The sequence below is a fragment of the Streptopelia decaocto genome (assembly GCF_964273445.1).
Source record: "Streptopelia decaocto genome assembly, chromosome: 1".
NCBI classification, from domain to species: Eukaryota; Metazoa; Chordata; class Aves; order Columbiformes; family Columbidae; genus Streptopelia; species Streptopelia decaocto.
Genome location: NC_138663.1, coordinates 147,047,772 through 147,063,474, shown reverse-complemented (window position 1 = coordinate 147,063,474; position 15,703 = coordinate 147,047,772). Strand labels below are relative to the sequence as shown.

The window sequence follows — 15,703 nt, the reverse complement described above, 5'->3', positions numbered from 1 at the left end:
CCAAGGATCTTTTTAACATTATTTCCCTCTGTTGCCTAGCTCTTAGCAGTCCACAACCCTATAAACTCCGATACCTAACATTTTATGTGAATGAAATGTAATTAAAGAAAGACCTCAAACCTCATTCAGAAATTCTGTTCAGCATGTAAGTTGTATCACCTGTATTCAGAAAGGCTTCCTTTTGCAGTCACTGAACGAACACACACACACACACACACACGCTTCTCCCTATAGCTACAGTACAAACTGTGAAAACTACATACTAGGCAGCCCAGCAGCTAACTCTTTCAAGGAAAAAGAAGTGTTTTCCTTATTTAAAGTTAACCTGTAATCAGAAGACACAACAGTGGACTCTATTATAATTTAATAGTCTCCTCTTACCATTTTTGTTTGCAGGAGAACATCATATAGGGCTGAACTATGGTTGCTAAATTATTTCGACAGCAAAGCACCAGTGTCACCCCTCATGGACACCAGGTATAACACTGACATGATGGCCAAAGCAGGACATCATTTCTGAAAATCTGAAGCTGAAATCAATGGGCTGAAGTTCTTATTTTCCAATTCGAAAACACAGAGGAATGTAAAACAATTAAAACATTATTCAAGTGGGAGTCTTCATAGCTGAGAGCCCCAAGATGAATTCAAAACAGGTTATGATGTTTTGAATAATTGAGAAGAAACACAACCCTTACAGTTCAAACAGGCTGTGACTTAGGCTGGTAAAATTGCCGATTTTACAAGAAATAAGTCACTATACCCTTCAACTTTTTTTTTTCCCCCTAAAATAATAATCCAGTCTGACACTGACAATGACATAGGAGAGCCTGAGCTTTGGACCCGCAGTCTCCAATAAACTGCCCTGGTTTCTGACTCATAAAACAGACAGACAGCCCACAGGTCAATAAGCTGATGTAGCCACAGGGAATCTGCAATCAAGCATGTTCTAGAGGCCAGCGCTGTCAATATAATCTCTCTCTCCAATTTACATCAGTTTATTTTATCTCAGCAATTGTAAAATGGTCAATTCGTACTATTCCTGGAGATATGGAGAACGTGAAGAAATAGGACATCACCAATGCAGTTGGCTGATGTTGCCACCACAGAGGCAGTCAAAATTCATCATATAATTGCAGCAAAACATTTGTCTATTTAGAGCTGTATGAATGTATACAAGTGTGTGGAGTCTGTCTGTGCTGGTTTTTTAGGTGGTTGTTTTTTGATTTGTTTGTTTTTTTAACATGGGGAACTAGTACAAAAGCTCTTAAAATTACTTTTTTCTGGTTACATCATTAGGCTGGTTCTATCAAGGGCAATAAGGTTCTTCCTGTGACATTTGCAGAGCTAAGCTTTCTTTGTATGTGAATAAAGACACATTTGCTCCCCAGGAGGGGGGCTGTAGAATTAATAATTTTTAAATGTTTCTGCAAGACAGCTGTGTGCCAAACAAAAGATTAGAAGAATACAGCATAACTACATTTGGGAAAAACATAAGTAAAAAATAATACAGCCTTCCAAAGCATCTGAGTGCCCCATAAAAACTTGACATGCACTCAAAAAGTTAAATTTCTTTAGTATACTGCTTATCGACTGCACAACAAAAGATAACAGAGTCCCCATAGGTTCTAGTATTAACATGAGACTCCTTCACATCAAGAAAATAAAAATCCATTTCCATTACTGCTGAGAGTTTACAACCTTCTGGAATGTTCCTCTTCAAACAGCTCTAAAGTTCTAGCACTGAAACACAGTCTTGTCCTCATACCCAATACGATAACATCCCCCACTTTAAAAAGCACCAGTGAAAAGCTTTGAAATACCTATGCAAGGAACTCTAAATGAAATGCAACACAAGCCACTCCCCAGTATAAGATTGTATCACTTTAAAAAGCATATAGATGGCCTTGGTTTTTAGCTTACTGTATCAAGTGGTCATTTTCTTTACTTTTATGGCAATCCAACTTCCAACGGCAGTTTTTAAAAGAAAACCAACAAAAACAAAATCCAAACAAAACGAAGACACCACACTAAATACGGAAACAAACAAAACTCCACAACCTAGACTTTCAAAAGGTAATTCTTATATTAACTATGTGGTCAATCTCCACTCCCAACCCCTTTCACGCCTGCATTTCCTTCATTGCTAGCAATGGTAGTAAACTAATTTGTTTTACCAATATTGTATTTGCTGAAATGTTACAATTAATTAGTTTAGATTGAGCTCAGGTATTTTCAGCCACTCTGTTTCTTCTCTCCAATTTAGGCTTTGTTAGAAAAGGCATCTTGTCTTCAGTGGCAGCTGCCCTACGGCAGAACAACATGTGAAAATATTCCAACATAAAAACCATGCTTGGGAAAGAGGGAAAACTGAAAAATCTGCCAGGCTAGGAAGGTAGTGAACAAAAATCCAGCCAAGGTAAAGTCATGAGAAGACTGTACTGAAAGCCTCCTCAGGCAGGTGAGGAACATTAGCTAAGCCCAGGGCAGAACACAGGCAGACATCAGAGGAATATCTAGTACTGTAGCTCCTATATAGATTTTATCAGAAGGAAGTACAGAAAGGAAAAGGTTACATCCAATAAACTATCGGTGATTCAAGAATTTAGCAATGACAGGAAAAAAACAAAACCAAAAACAACCACCTCTGCCATTTTGAACCAACACTTAAAACTGAACTATGCAAGCAATATGTGAGATCATTGAAACGTAATGTTAGAGGAACTTAAGAGAATTTGCTCCCACAAAGTTGTAAATTTGCTAGTGATTTTTCATGTGAAATCACATGAAATATTTGCTTAGTTGATGATAAATATCAAACTATATATAACTGTTACAGAGATCTCATTTTCTTTTACCAGGCCTAGATTTCCCCCTCGCCTCCCATGTAGGGCTAATGTGTTTCTCCCATAATGATAAATAAGAAAGGATCAAACCCAGCAGGCCCTCTGGGCTGGAATCTTCTCCTATAGACTTGACACAAGTCAACACTCCCACTAGTTTAATGCCCTGGCCGAACGGGCAGAAAAGCAGCATCTTTTCCCGCCTTCAGGAGGAAGCCTCAGGGTCACGTCAGGGATGAGGTTAGTTAGGACAGTGCAAACAGGAGGTATGGTTGAGCTTTGAAGATGCAGTGAGAAAAGAAGCAGTTGGTCTCTCTGTTCACAATTTATTTTGCAAAAAAAAGTAACTGAAAAATGACTGACAGTAATGCTTGAGATTTAATCCCTCACCAAGGGAACAAGTAAAAATTCTATTAATAGGAAGTGACAATTGACATAACAGATTGTTCTGGAATTGGATGTCCTCCTAAGACACTCTGAAAAAAAGGTATTAAATTGTTACAGAGGCTTTTACATGACACTGATGTGCATAAAACACATAATTGCTATGTGGTATTACATAAGACATAATTACTACACAATGTTTAGTTAATTGTCTTGGAAGAAGGAAAAGTTAACTGATGAGATATCACAGTTTCCTCTAAGATTTAAAGGCTGAAGAACTTTTCCTTCTCCTGCCTCGAAAACTCCGAAAATCAAAATGGGTTTAGACCCCCTGCAGCACATGTTGATGATGGGCCAGCTGTCTGGTGTCCACTGGGTTAATCTTTCATAAGCTGTGGAAACAGGCAATATTTGGTCCTCTAAGGTAACACAGCTGTGAAAATTAAAAAAAAAAGGATTTCCTTTCCATCAAGGCCTCTTTCCCAGTAAGGAGATGTGCTTACTATATTCTGTAATTAATAAAATAACTTGCATTAGATAACTTCATCTGAAGTACACTCTAAGTCTGAAGCTTTCTTATTTATGAAGATGAAGTCTCTGGTTAGCCTGCCCACTGTTTCTAGAAGTTTCACAGAATGTTAGGGATTGGAAGGGACCTTGAAAGATCATTTAGTCCAAACCCCCCAGCGGTGGGAGTCCCCTCACTGGGGAAACTTTGTTTTCACTTAGAGTTGTTTTCTCTATTGCCTGTGTGGGTGTGTGGTTAGTTATTTGTTTTAAATTGGCCTAGATGAACAGCTTTGACATGTAGAAAGATTTCAAAAGAGTACATCTCTATATTTGAGATTGTTTCACTTGGTTCTTGGGGATTAGTAAAGCACCAAACTCAAACACAGAACTCAGAAGGCAATAAAAAGAACAGAAATGTGAATTCAAATGAAAAACTAGCAAGAATACACCTTTTGGACATACTTTTAGCTATTTCCAGTAGCAACATAGTATTTTTGACACTTTAAGTATGTATGTTTGAAAAAACAAAAAAATATAATCTATTTCATGCAAAGGTCCAAGTTACCTAAACCAAGAAAAAAATCGTATTTCTAATGTTGCTACAAGAGTATCTCAAAATGCAAAGGTATAAAAAGAGAAAAGAAGTTGACCCGGAGTAGAGCAAATGGTAGCCCTCTGTTAAAATCAGTAAAACCCTTCCCAAGCTTTGTTAGATGGGCTATTTGCTGATGCTCAGACAAATGGAGATAGATCACATAACGGCTATCTCATCTTAACTGCTTCTGCTGTTTAACACTTCAATACTGCATATAATGTGTGTCAATCCACCCCAAGGGACACATTTCTTCAAAAAGAGGTCACTGCACCAAAAATTATTGTGAGAATACTCCCTCCCCTCTTAAAGAAAGTTAACTAAATAGCTGTTATTGACCAAACATTCATCATCTAGCTATGCAGTTCTGAGGTGTCAAACTGACATCTTAGCAGAAAAAAAAACCCACCTACTTGGGCTGCCTAAAATTGTTGACTGTTTTAACAGAAGCCTGACAATTAATTTGGGGTATTTTGCCATTAGGTCTCATTAGGATGCATTGACTACTGAACTAAAAGTGATAGCTGAGTAAATGCGAGTGATTATTATCCAATTTACTTTGATGTGCAAACTGAAGACACAGTCACAATCAATAGAAGCCGCTGTGGGTGCTTCAGGAGGGTCAGTTTTCCAAAGCTGAAAGGCAATGATGAGTGGAAGCTGTAAAGAATGAATGTGAACAAAGATGTAAATAAATGGATCCACCGGGAAGGAAGAATGTTTTACTACATTTCCCAACGTACTCTCACAATTTAACATTTATGAAAGAAGTATTACATGGTTAAAAGAATATCCTGTTTACAAAGTGAGGTAAAAAGCTCTAGAGGTTTTCTGTGTCATCTCTCTCTAGTCTTTTATTTGAAAAGGAAAAACTGATAGCAACAAGCTCAAGTCAGGAAATGCAAACTGAAGGTATCAAAAGAAGTGCAGTTCGTCTTATTGAGAACTATTAGGAGTTATTAAACTGCATCTGGAATAAATTAAATATTAGCAATAGAATAAGTACAGAATTATACAGAACATTAAGTTTTCTGCACGTGATGCAATAAAAAGTGTTTAATACATATTTCTACGCTATGGGCTTATTTTACAGTGACAACCATTCTCTGTCATTCGCTAGTGTATAAAAATAATAAGAAAAGTTAAACACTTTTAATCTTCAAATGCATCCCAAGATAGCAGAACCATCCACAAAGCTTCTACAGTTTCAGTGTCAACTCTGAGGGAAATTTGGAGCAATTCAGTAGTTCTGGAGAGTTACAGTTGTGCCACTAATTTGAAAGCATAAACTGGACATCGTTGATAACACCACCAAGTAGTCAGAAGAACTATAATCCTAAAGAAAAAATAAAGAGACAAAGAACTCCCCCTCCAAAAACCCACACACCATCCAAGCAGATTATGGATGTGCAATTAGTACTTACTTAAAGGGTTCTAGGGAAGATAGGCATGAACAAACTATTTTCTTTTTTTGTGTATATTTTTCAGTCCATTTCAGCTCCTGATTTCAGTTTACCCAGCTGCCAGGGAGGCCCAGCCGCAGGGCTGACTTCAAAGGCCAGCTCCGCAGACATCAAGGGCCTTCCTGGCAGGTCCTGAGATTTCGTTCTTAGGTGCAAAAGTACTCTGTTTCCTTATGAGTCACTTAAGAAAAACAAAACAATAATTAAAGATAAAACTGTGAGGGTGATACAGCCCGGGGGAACGGTTAATCACAGCAGAGATGCTGGGGCCTGTGCTGCAGGCAGCAATGCCCTGCCATGGCCTACTCCTATGGGCACCGCAAGTGGGGTTGGTTTTTAGATGACAGTTCTTGCTAAAATATAAGCAGGCAGGATGGGACCAGAAGTGATATAAAACCCACTGCATAGTACCTTCATCTATGACAGAGACATTGTGATCAAGCGCACCCTCAGCAAGTTCACGGATGACACCAAGCTGAGTGGTGCAGTTGACATGCCAGAGGGACAGGGTGCCATCCAGACTGACCTGGACAAGATCGAGAAGTGGGCCCATGTGAACCTCATGAGGTTCATGAAGGCAAGTGCAAGGTCCTGCACCTGGGTCGAGGGAACCCCTGGTATCAATACAGGCTGGGGGATGAAGGGATTGAGAGCAGCCCTGCAGAAAAGAACTAGGGGGTACTGTGGGATGAAAAGCTGGACATGAGCCAGCAATGTGTGTTTACAGCTCAGAAGGCAAATCGTTTATTGGGCTGCATCAAAAGGAGTGTGGCCAGCAGGTTGAGGGAGGTGATTCTGCCCCTCTGCTCTGGTGAGACCCCACCTGGAGTCCTGTGTCCAGCTGTGGAGCCCTCAGTACAGAAAAGGCACAGACCTGCTGGAGGGGGGCCAGAGGAGGCCACAAAAATGACCAGAGGGCTGGAACAGCTCTGCTCTGAGGACAGGCTGAGAGAGTTGGGGTTGTTCAACCTGGAGAAGAGAAGGTTCCAGGGAGACCTTATTGTGGCCTTTCAGTACTTAAAAGGTGCCTATAAGAAAGATGGGGATGGATTCTTCAGCAGTGCCTGTTACGACAGGACAAGGGGTAATAGTTTTAAACTAGAACAGGGGAGATACAGGTTAGACACTGAGGGTGGTGAAACACTGGCCCGGGTTGTCCAGAGAGGTGGGAGATGCCCCATACCTGGAGACATTCCAGGCTGGACAGGGCTCTGAGCAACCTGATCTAGTTGCAGATGTCCCTGCTCATTGCAAGGGGGTTGGACTAGGTGACCTTTGAAAGTCCCTTCCAACCCAAACTATTCTGATATCTTCAAGAAGAGGGAAGGATCAGTCTGAATCAAGTAGTAATTTAGAATTGGACTAGCTAAGGCACTTCCCCTTGCTGCTAGCCAAGAGCCTGCCCCCACACAGCTCAAGCCCCCTTCCCCTCTATGTCACCTGCCATTATTTCAGGGAACAACGCTATGAGGTGTGGGGTTTTGTTTCTTCAACCGGATGCCTGACAGCCTCTAAGCAATGTTTGCCCCACAACATATCTGATATCCCAATCTCTAATACAACTGCAGCTACACTCGAGCACCTTGTGTCTTGTGTTACAGAACAACTGCAAACAGGAAACCTCAAGACTAGTTTAGTGGTAACGAATTTCTGCATAGCTATGATAGAGCACAATAGTTAAGCTTGTTTTTTTTGTCTTATGAGTGGCTTAGAAGTCTTTTTAAAAGACATACAGAGAATACAGATTAGAAACACCCAGAAATACATCCTTCCTCCTAAGGAGTCAGTATAGCATTTTACATTCAACAAAAAACTCACTTTACATACATTTAATATAATAGCATATAAAAGCATGTTTGTAAACAAAATTCCCACTCAACTTTTTCATGAAGCCTATCACATGAACCAGTCTGCCCAGATGAAATAAGCAGGGACTGCTTCCACTGATCTTTTAAAATATGAACTCGCCACTTAAAGAAAAGGAATAGTTTTAATCACAAAGCGTGCATCCCCTCAGCAAGACCTACCTATGTTTTGCGTGCAGCCCAGAGCCTTAGCAAATGACCATTTCTGACAGCTGCAGGTAACAACAAGGTCCTTTCAAGCTCCCCAAGCCCACTCCAGCAGCAAGGTGCAGCACCAGTGTTGACCAGGCAGGTGTAGCAGGAATGCCCTAGGAGGCAGAGACTGCCAAGGACAACAAACGCAGTGAGGGCATCTCCCCAGCTCATGTCTTTCCTCCTTTCTTGAGAGCTACAGTCACCTCACAGTAATGGCTGCCCATTATTCAGACTGATACAGCTTCATACTTTGAGGCATATGGTCTCACAAAAAGTTGAAGTTGCAAGAAAAGGACACTGCTGTCACAACAGTAAGGCGCTGGAAAATATTATTAGATGAGAAAAAAACTGCTAACATTTACTAATATTTGAGGAAGCAGCAGATAGATCCTCTAGCTTGCTACATCTCTAGTGCTACAAAGTCAGCCGGGCTGTTACAAGGTAGGTTACTGCAGCACTAAAAGAATATAAACCTCAGTTCCGGTCTTCCATTAATTCATGCAATACCACCCTAATTTTATACAACGTTCACTCTGTTTCATGTTGTGACCTTCATACAAGCTAACCTTCCCTATATATATATATATATATTTTTTTTTTTTTTTAAATTTCATTAGTAACACTGTTATGCCACAAAATTCCCTGGTCCGGGGCAGTTAAAAATACAAATGCTTAATCATTGTGACAGTCTTTATAACACATAACACTAAGTACTATCTTTCCTATTTATGTGATAAGCACTCTGCTGTTTCGGGAGGCTAAATTTTTTAAAAATCATTTGATGTCTCACTTAAGAAGAAAAGGACATTTCTATACAATTTCTGGAATGGCATGCCTGTTACAGGGTAGGCAGCATCCATTTTTAGTTTCTGACAGATGATTTAAATTTATAATTATATTTCAAAGGACAAAAAGCTGGTATTTTACAGGAACAAGCTGGTATTATATTAACATACATTATAATTTAGCAGTACTAGTTAGGAGCCTTATAACTTACCTATGCTTAGAAGATAAGAGAATGAGTACAGAAATTAAGAGAGAAAACACTCTAACAGGTCTACTGAGTATGGTCACCAACACACAGGGCAGAGGGCTTATAAGAGTAATCTGGCTCAAGTCTGACTATTAAGAAATCAGGTAAGGACAACCTTAAGGGATTAAAAAAAAAAATTCGGCTTGCGGGGAGGTGGGGGATGACGATACCAAGGGGAGAGTAAGTTTTAAGAAATTTGCATTTTTTTTTCATTTGGAAAGCAGGACAAAGATTAACGTACAGTACTGGCACCCTTCTAGAGACCAGACAAACAACACTGAAAGAAGATTTTCGTAGTTTCGTAGTGCTTCATCCCGCCCAGATAATATTTATGGAAGAAGGTATTTCCCCATACCTTGAAGACCATACAAAATTGCATCTTTTCATGTCCTCACATGAGAAAATACAAGAAGTGTGAATTATTAAGTTATCATCACTGGTTTTAGTCTGTTGAAAGAGGAAGAAAAAAATAATGTCTGAATATAGAGTAACTCAAACCACAGAGAGCCAGCAAGCATCCCTTCCTACCAACTCCTTCCTCCAGCCTTCACCCCCACAGGCTCATGCCACCTGCCCTCAACCTCCAGCTCCAGCAGTAGGCAGAGCTCAGGCAGGGCTCAGGGCAGCAGCTGCAGGTTCACCCTCTGCCTTCCCCAGTAGCCTATGCAGATGCAACTACTGTGGATGACCCAATCTCCAGGGACTTTTTTCCACTATTAGGTGATAAAGCTGCTTCTTGCTTTATTTTGAAGGCATTGCCATCAAGAGCGATGTTTTCTGCATTCTAGACAGCGGTGGTGAAACCCAGACGGTGCTGAGAGGATATCTTCAGCCCCTTCATTTGGCTGCAAACAGCATGAGACAAAATGAGGAGGTAGCTTTTCTGGCTTATGCCTCTTGGCTGCAGAGTAAACACAACAGAACCCCAAAGGCTGCCTCATGTTTAGATAAATACAGTAAGAGGGTCAGAAATGAGCACTGGCTCACCTTTTCCTGAATTCCTTTAAAAGCAATTTCAGAAAAGCCACACAGCTAATAAACAACTCAACTGCACTGAAGGAAACTTTTGGGAAGAGACCTCAGCTCGCCTCTAAAACAACAGCAATGATTAATGGCCATGTCTCCACATTGGTTTATAGGTGTTTCTACTAAGTCAGAGAAAGGGATAAGCTTAATGGTTTTTGGTGTTGCTCTGGACTGTTATCTCTCCCTTCCTCCCAGCAGACAACATTTAAGCTTACCTATACATTTGGAAATAGATGAAAACAAAAAAACAACACCAAGACAGAAGAGAGGAGAAAGCCCAGGAAGAATACAATGTACATTAGGTGTCTAGACAAGACAAAATTACAAATCACTTTACACCTTCCAACCTCTCCACAGTCCCTTGCAAAAGGAGGTAGGAGGGAGCCAAGCACACAAGATCATATTAAAAAAACAAAACCACAGGCACTCTACTGAGAGGACATTTAGGTAATATTGTCTATATGAGAGAGTGGTGAAACATACTCTGCAGAAGAACAAATTAAGTGTACTGTTGTTCATGCACTTTGATCCTCACTTTCCTTCTCGCCTTGAAATTAAAACAACCAGCCACTCAGGATATGGTGAACACCGCGAAATTTTATAAAGAAGATATCCTTGAATTACTTTCAAGATTTAAAAAAAGAAAAAAGAAAAAAAAAAGTGTTTGAATTATTTGCTTCCAATGCTGCTTCATTTCCCATAGCTCAAACATTCAGTGGTCTGCAGGAATTATACTTCACTGAAGTGTTAAGAACATTTATGTATTGTATAAACAAAGAACAGTCCCTCAGACATAAGAAGTTTAACCTTGATCTCGCACAGAAGGACAAAGCTCAGAATCACTGTGTATTGCTACGTTTTACCGCTAATCCCTTGAAACACTGCTACCTACTTTTCAAGGGATTTCACTTTAAACTGTCTACAAAACGCTGAAAATAAAATTGAACTGCTGACCTTCTGTTCCCCAATAAAAATATCATACCTTCACTCTTTAATTAGAAAGAAGAAGAGATGTTTGTTCAGTTCAAAAAATGCATTTATTCCCAACCAAAGCTGTTCTAGGAAAAAAAAAGAAGTACATTGTCCATTTCTAGACAATGTTCACTTTATAGTCCTAAGCAATTTATCAATTGCTTTACAAAAAACCCCATTCAATCTACCTCATGACAGTAGGAAAATGTGAAAAATATGTATATTAAAACAATTTTTAACTTTCTAGCTCACAAAGCACTAAGTATTTTAAGAACTCTGCTCAGACTCTGTTCCTGTGAGCTTTCAAGTATACCATCATTTCAAACACTGAAAAAATTCTTAGACTTCTGGGTTTTTTTTAATCAGGTCATCTGGACCAGAATTTTTAGCCAATTAAAAAGCATGCATGTGGCAGGAAAAAAAAATAAAAAATAGATACTTCTCAATATAACTCTCAAGACAAAGTTCTACAGATTATTACCTGAATCCGGGGTTACCAAACACCTGTTTCTCCTATCTAGGAGAATTTCTCAAGTAAAAAGTTACTTTCTAGAAGCAGGGTCTTTGAATAGTACAGGTAAAAATAATCACCGGATGCAAGATACCATCTGCAATTCTATGCTTATGTATGCAACCAAAGACATAGCTTGAAAGATAGTGTTCAATTTCATTAAGAAACCGCTAATGCCATTCAGTGTATTCCTACATAAATCAGCACATCTTCCTGAAGAAGACTGGACCACAAGACAGTTACTCGGAAAGCTATCCTTTTAATTTCCTGGTAGGACGCGTACCGAGAGAAAGCACAATTTAAATGACGAGACACTCCTGGATCTTGTATGAGATGTAAGTGAATGCTGCAGTTTCACAAGGTGCTTGTTTGGTCAGACCGACTGCTGTGCTGATGCTACACAACCAGCAAAGTATCGGCCCAGGCAGGAAGAGGCCAGCCCAGTCTCCCCCCCAAAATTATCTGTTCTCCTTCCACCTAAGAGCAGTTCAGAGTCAAGACAGGAATCTCCTCTTACTGTCCCCAAAACACAAATGCAGTGGAAACTCTACCTCTCACACTTTTCCAAATAAAACAGGCTTCAAAACAACCTGTCCTATAGCTCTTAATCTTTTAAAGTCAAGACTGCATGGTCTTGAATGTTGGCAGTATTAATTCATTTCAAACAAATTATTTCTCACATCAGCTCAAATGAAGTCCTCCTCCAAAAACAGTACTTGTGAGTGCTCTGCCGCATGATTACGGCAGCAACCCAGTGTTAATTCCGCAGTCAGCTGTGAGGGACACAAAACTGAGAGAAAAAGCCCATTCACCAAGGGTGGCAAAGGATGAAAGGGGATTTACCGAAACCCTTCTGTGCCAGGCATGCTCCAGAGAATGCAGGCTGCTGTAAGCATGTTAGGAAAGTGCTCCTTAATTCTGAACTCTTACCTTGCAGAGTTCAGGTGTCAGCAGCACTGAGTCAGTTCACACAACCTAAAAGTTGTTCCGCTGCTATTACCCCAACATGATTTTCCACCACAACAGAACTGCTGCTCAAAAAGATAAACTGCTGAAAGTAAACTTTCACTGGATGAAGACTAGGAATATCTGACTTTTTCCATAGAAACAGTTACCCAAACCCACAAATAAGCAATGAGAAGAGTCTGCATTTCTGTGAGAAAAATATACATTCCATAGAGACCAGCACTGCCTGGCAATGCCAGACTCTGATCCTCCTTTATTCTCACTCTCAGCTCCAGTGCTTAGACAAAATCGAATCATTCCAAACTCCTCTAAATCTCCTAGTGTTTTATCTTCTACCAGAAATTTCTCCACAGCTCACTTTTCTGAAGAAAATGTTCCTGTAATAAGCAAATCGGTTCAAAATTAAACATTTGGCTTTGGCTGCTGCATCACATTTCCTTTCAACCAGAAATGTTACGTACTTTTACACTGATGAGATGTCCTATCCTCACACGCTCACACACTTTGTTCCTTACTCCCACCAGATAATAAAATGTATCAACAAATGTGAAAGGGAAATTATAGTAGCCAAATAATTTCCAAAAATGGAGAGAGACTATGGGGATTAATATCTGTACTAGAAACTAGGTTAAATAAAGGAAAGTCAGGTTCAGAAACACAGGTCTGAAATTTGGAAGTTTAGCCATGGAGTGCTTGTCCCTTCTAGATTAGTACAAATTTTTTAAAAAATTATTGAAACTCAGTAGCAATATATAAGTAACTATGTCATCATTGTTCCATATACAATTTTGGTTGAGAGCCACACAAAATACATAGTACTTGACAGCTTCTTGTAGTACCTTAGTATTACTTGCAGTCAAAATTCAAGAGCAACATGTCACAACCCCACTACAAGTAATTTTACAACAGAAGTAGATTATTTCAGACCTTACTAAGAGAAGCCCATAGCATTAACCAAATCTGCATCAGGCCTCAATGAAAATGGCTTTTTAAAGAAAAGTCATAGCCAAATATCAGGAGCTGTGGAACAGCGTATGAAAGGAGTCACAAAGTACAATCCCTTGGTTCATCAAAAGTAGGAGCAAGTATATAAAAATTCAAATTACCTCAAGGTGGGGAAAAGAATAGGGAGGAGTGCGGAAGACACATGCATCCCTTCTTCATCTGGACCTCAGGGAGAACTTGCAGACAAGAGATCCCTTTTCCTTTCCTGCATCACAGAACCTCGGAATGCTTCAAGTGACTAATACCAAGCATTTTTATTTTATTTGTTCTTGTTCTTAAGCTCCCTGTTGAAAATTAAGCTCTGAGGAACACTGAAGTGTTATTTGATGCCTGCTCCTCTAGTGTGTAGTACATTTAGGTTCAAAAACTCAAGCCTGAAACCAAGCTTTATTTCCCAAAAGGTAAGCAGTATTGTGTCATTGCATCAAATGCTGCCTTCAGTTTTTGTTACTCTTATTCTTAAGGATTCCACAGAATTAGTGAGGGTACTGACTCAGGATGCAGATGTGCCGAGCCACCACTTACAGGCCAGAATCTTTAAGCCTGACAAGCAGCTTGCTTTGTGACGTCATTTTCCTCTGCTTCTCCTGAACTGCAGCCACGGAGCAGGTCCCAACAACCTCCTGATCTCTCTGCCGACACCTTTTTTCCCCCCCTAAAGTTTGCACAGCAGCAGCTGCTCCTCACACAACTGGACAAAAGCCCAGCACACACATGGGATAACTCCGCTTTGGCCACATGGTGATATGTTACCAGTTACATGGTCACAGCTCAAGTCTTCCTGAGGTCTCAGTCTTACTGCAGTCAGAGTTTATGTTATAGCAGCCATGCATCCAAAGAGTGCCTGAAGCACAAGCCAGCAGTTAGGAATGCAAGATTCCATTATCCTTCTGACAGTAAATTCAATTTCTAATGAGCACGACTGTCAAAATCTTGTTTACAAACTAGTTTCAAACCCACTTTTATAAACATACATATACACACACCCCCTCCCCAGGTTTGTAATTCTACTCAAAACATTTAAGTAAACTCAAAGGCATCACACCCTTTTCTTCTGAGATAAACGCTTTAGCTTAGCAAACACCCTGATCTTCATCATTATAAACCAGCACTCCCTCTAGCAATAATGGAACAAACCTTTCCAGATCCTGTACAAATTCAGAGCTGGTAGAAAATGCCATTCAGATATCTTGAGGGAGAACTAACAAAGGAAAAATAATATTCTGGCTGTTTAATCTTGAAAGACAAATCCAGAGATCAAATATAAAGAGAGGTCTAACCCCCACTCAACAGCATTTTTTGGGCTGGTATGTGATAACTTGAGAACTAATGGTATGAGACAACCCATCTTATCACAGAACATGCTAAGCACCAAAGGACAAAAAACTACTGATTTTTGTGCAAGATGGAGTTTCAAAAACCAGCCTCTTGGGAAAATACAGATCCCCCAAGCTACCTGCTGCTTCAGGCAAAGGATCTCACCAACATCACCTGCGACAGCTTGCTTGCATCAGAGGCAGATATGCAACTTGCATACAGGAACAGGTCTGTTAGGATGTCAGTATTTGACATTAAAAAAAAAACAAAACAAACCAACCAAACAAACAAACAAAAAATACCACAAAAACACAGGCTATAGGCAAACTTCATAAGATAGTGGGAAGAGGTGGAATAAGTGGTCAAAGGGAAAATAAGTGCTAAAAAGAAATGCAAGGGCTTAGACTAGCAAGGGAAAAAACAGTGTGAGTAGTAATGGTAGTAGCAGGGGATTTGCTGGAAGGATTGCACATACAGCTGCTGAATCAAAAAGCAGGAGTATGCTCTTTGAAAAGAAAGGAGGGGAAAAAAAAAAAAAAAAAGAGGGTGACAGAAGGGGTAGGAAATAAGCTGCACAGAAGTTCTATTATGGGAAGCAACTAAAACCAGCTGACACAGACAACAGCCTCCAGAATAAGGAGGAATGAGAGCTGCAGGGGATCCCTGAAAAAAAAAGGGTGTGAAGTTAGAGCACAAAGGAAAAACAGGGGTTAAACCCAGGAGACTGCAAGAAGCCTGTGATGTCTTAAAATGAGACTCTCAAACTTAAGTAGGGGAAAGAAAAATAGACCATAAAAGGTTTGTAGCTGCATGCATGGTATTCCATGCTTCCTGTTACTACTGGCTTAAAAAAATTAACAACAGGACAAGCTCATTTTCTCAGTCTTCTCTGCTTAGTACAATTTACGCTTTGTTACTACAGTGCAAACACTAATTGTAATCCAAGATTAATTAACCGAGTTACTAGCAACAGAATTCCACAGCAAATATACTACACGAACCTTTAAATATTTTCTGTTCTGTG

The 15,703-nt window shown here is 39.9% G+C and overlaps 1 protein-coding gene across 2 annotated transcripts in view; it reads right to left on the bottom strand.

Annotated features, from left to right (window-relative positions):
* NCK2 (NCK adaptor protein 2) overlaps positions 1-15,703 on the bottom strand; it is an 87,748-nt gene that overhangs the window by 34,014 nt on the left and 38,031 nt on the right. The window contains exon 1 of one of the 2 annotated variants that reach the window (XM_082043759.1): positions 7,817-9,157. The exons of the other annotated variant lie outside the window; for it this stretch is intronic. The gene's annotated coding sequence lies outside the window, so the exon portion shown is untranslated. Of the gene's footprint in view, positions 1-7,816; positions 9,158-15,703 lie in introns of those variants that run through there. 2 annotated transcript variants of the gene reach the window in all.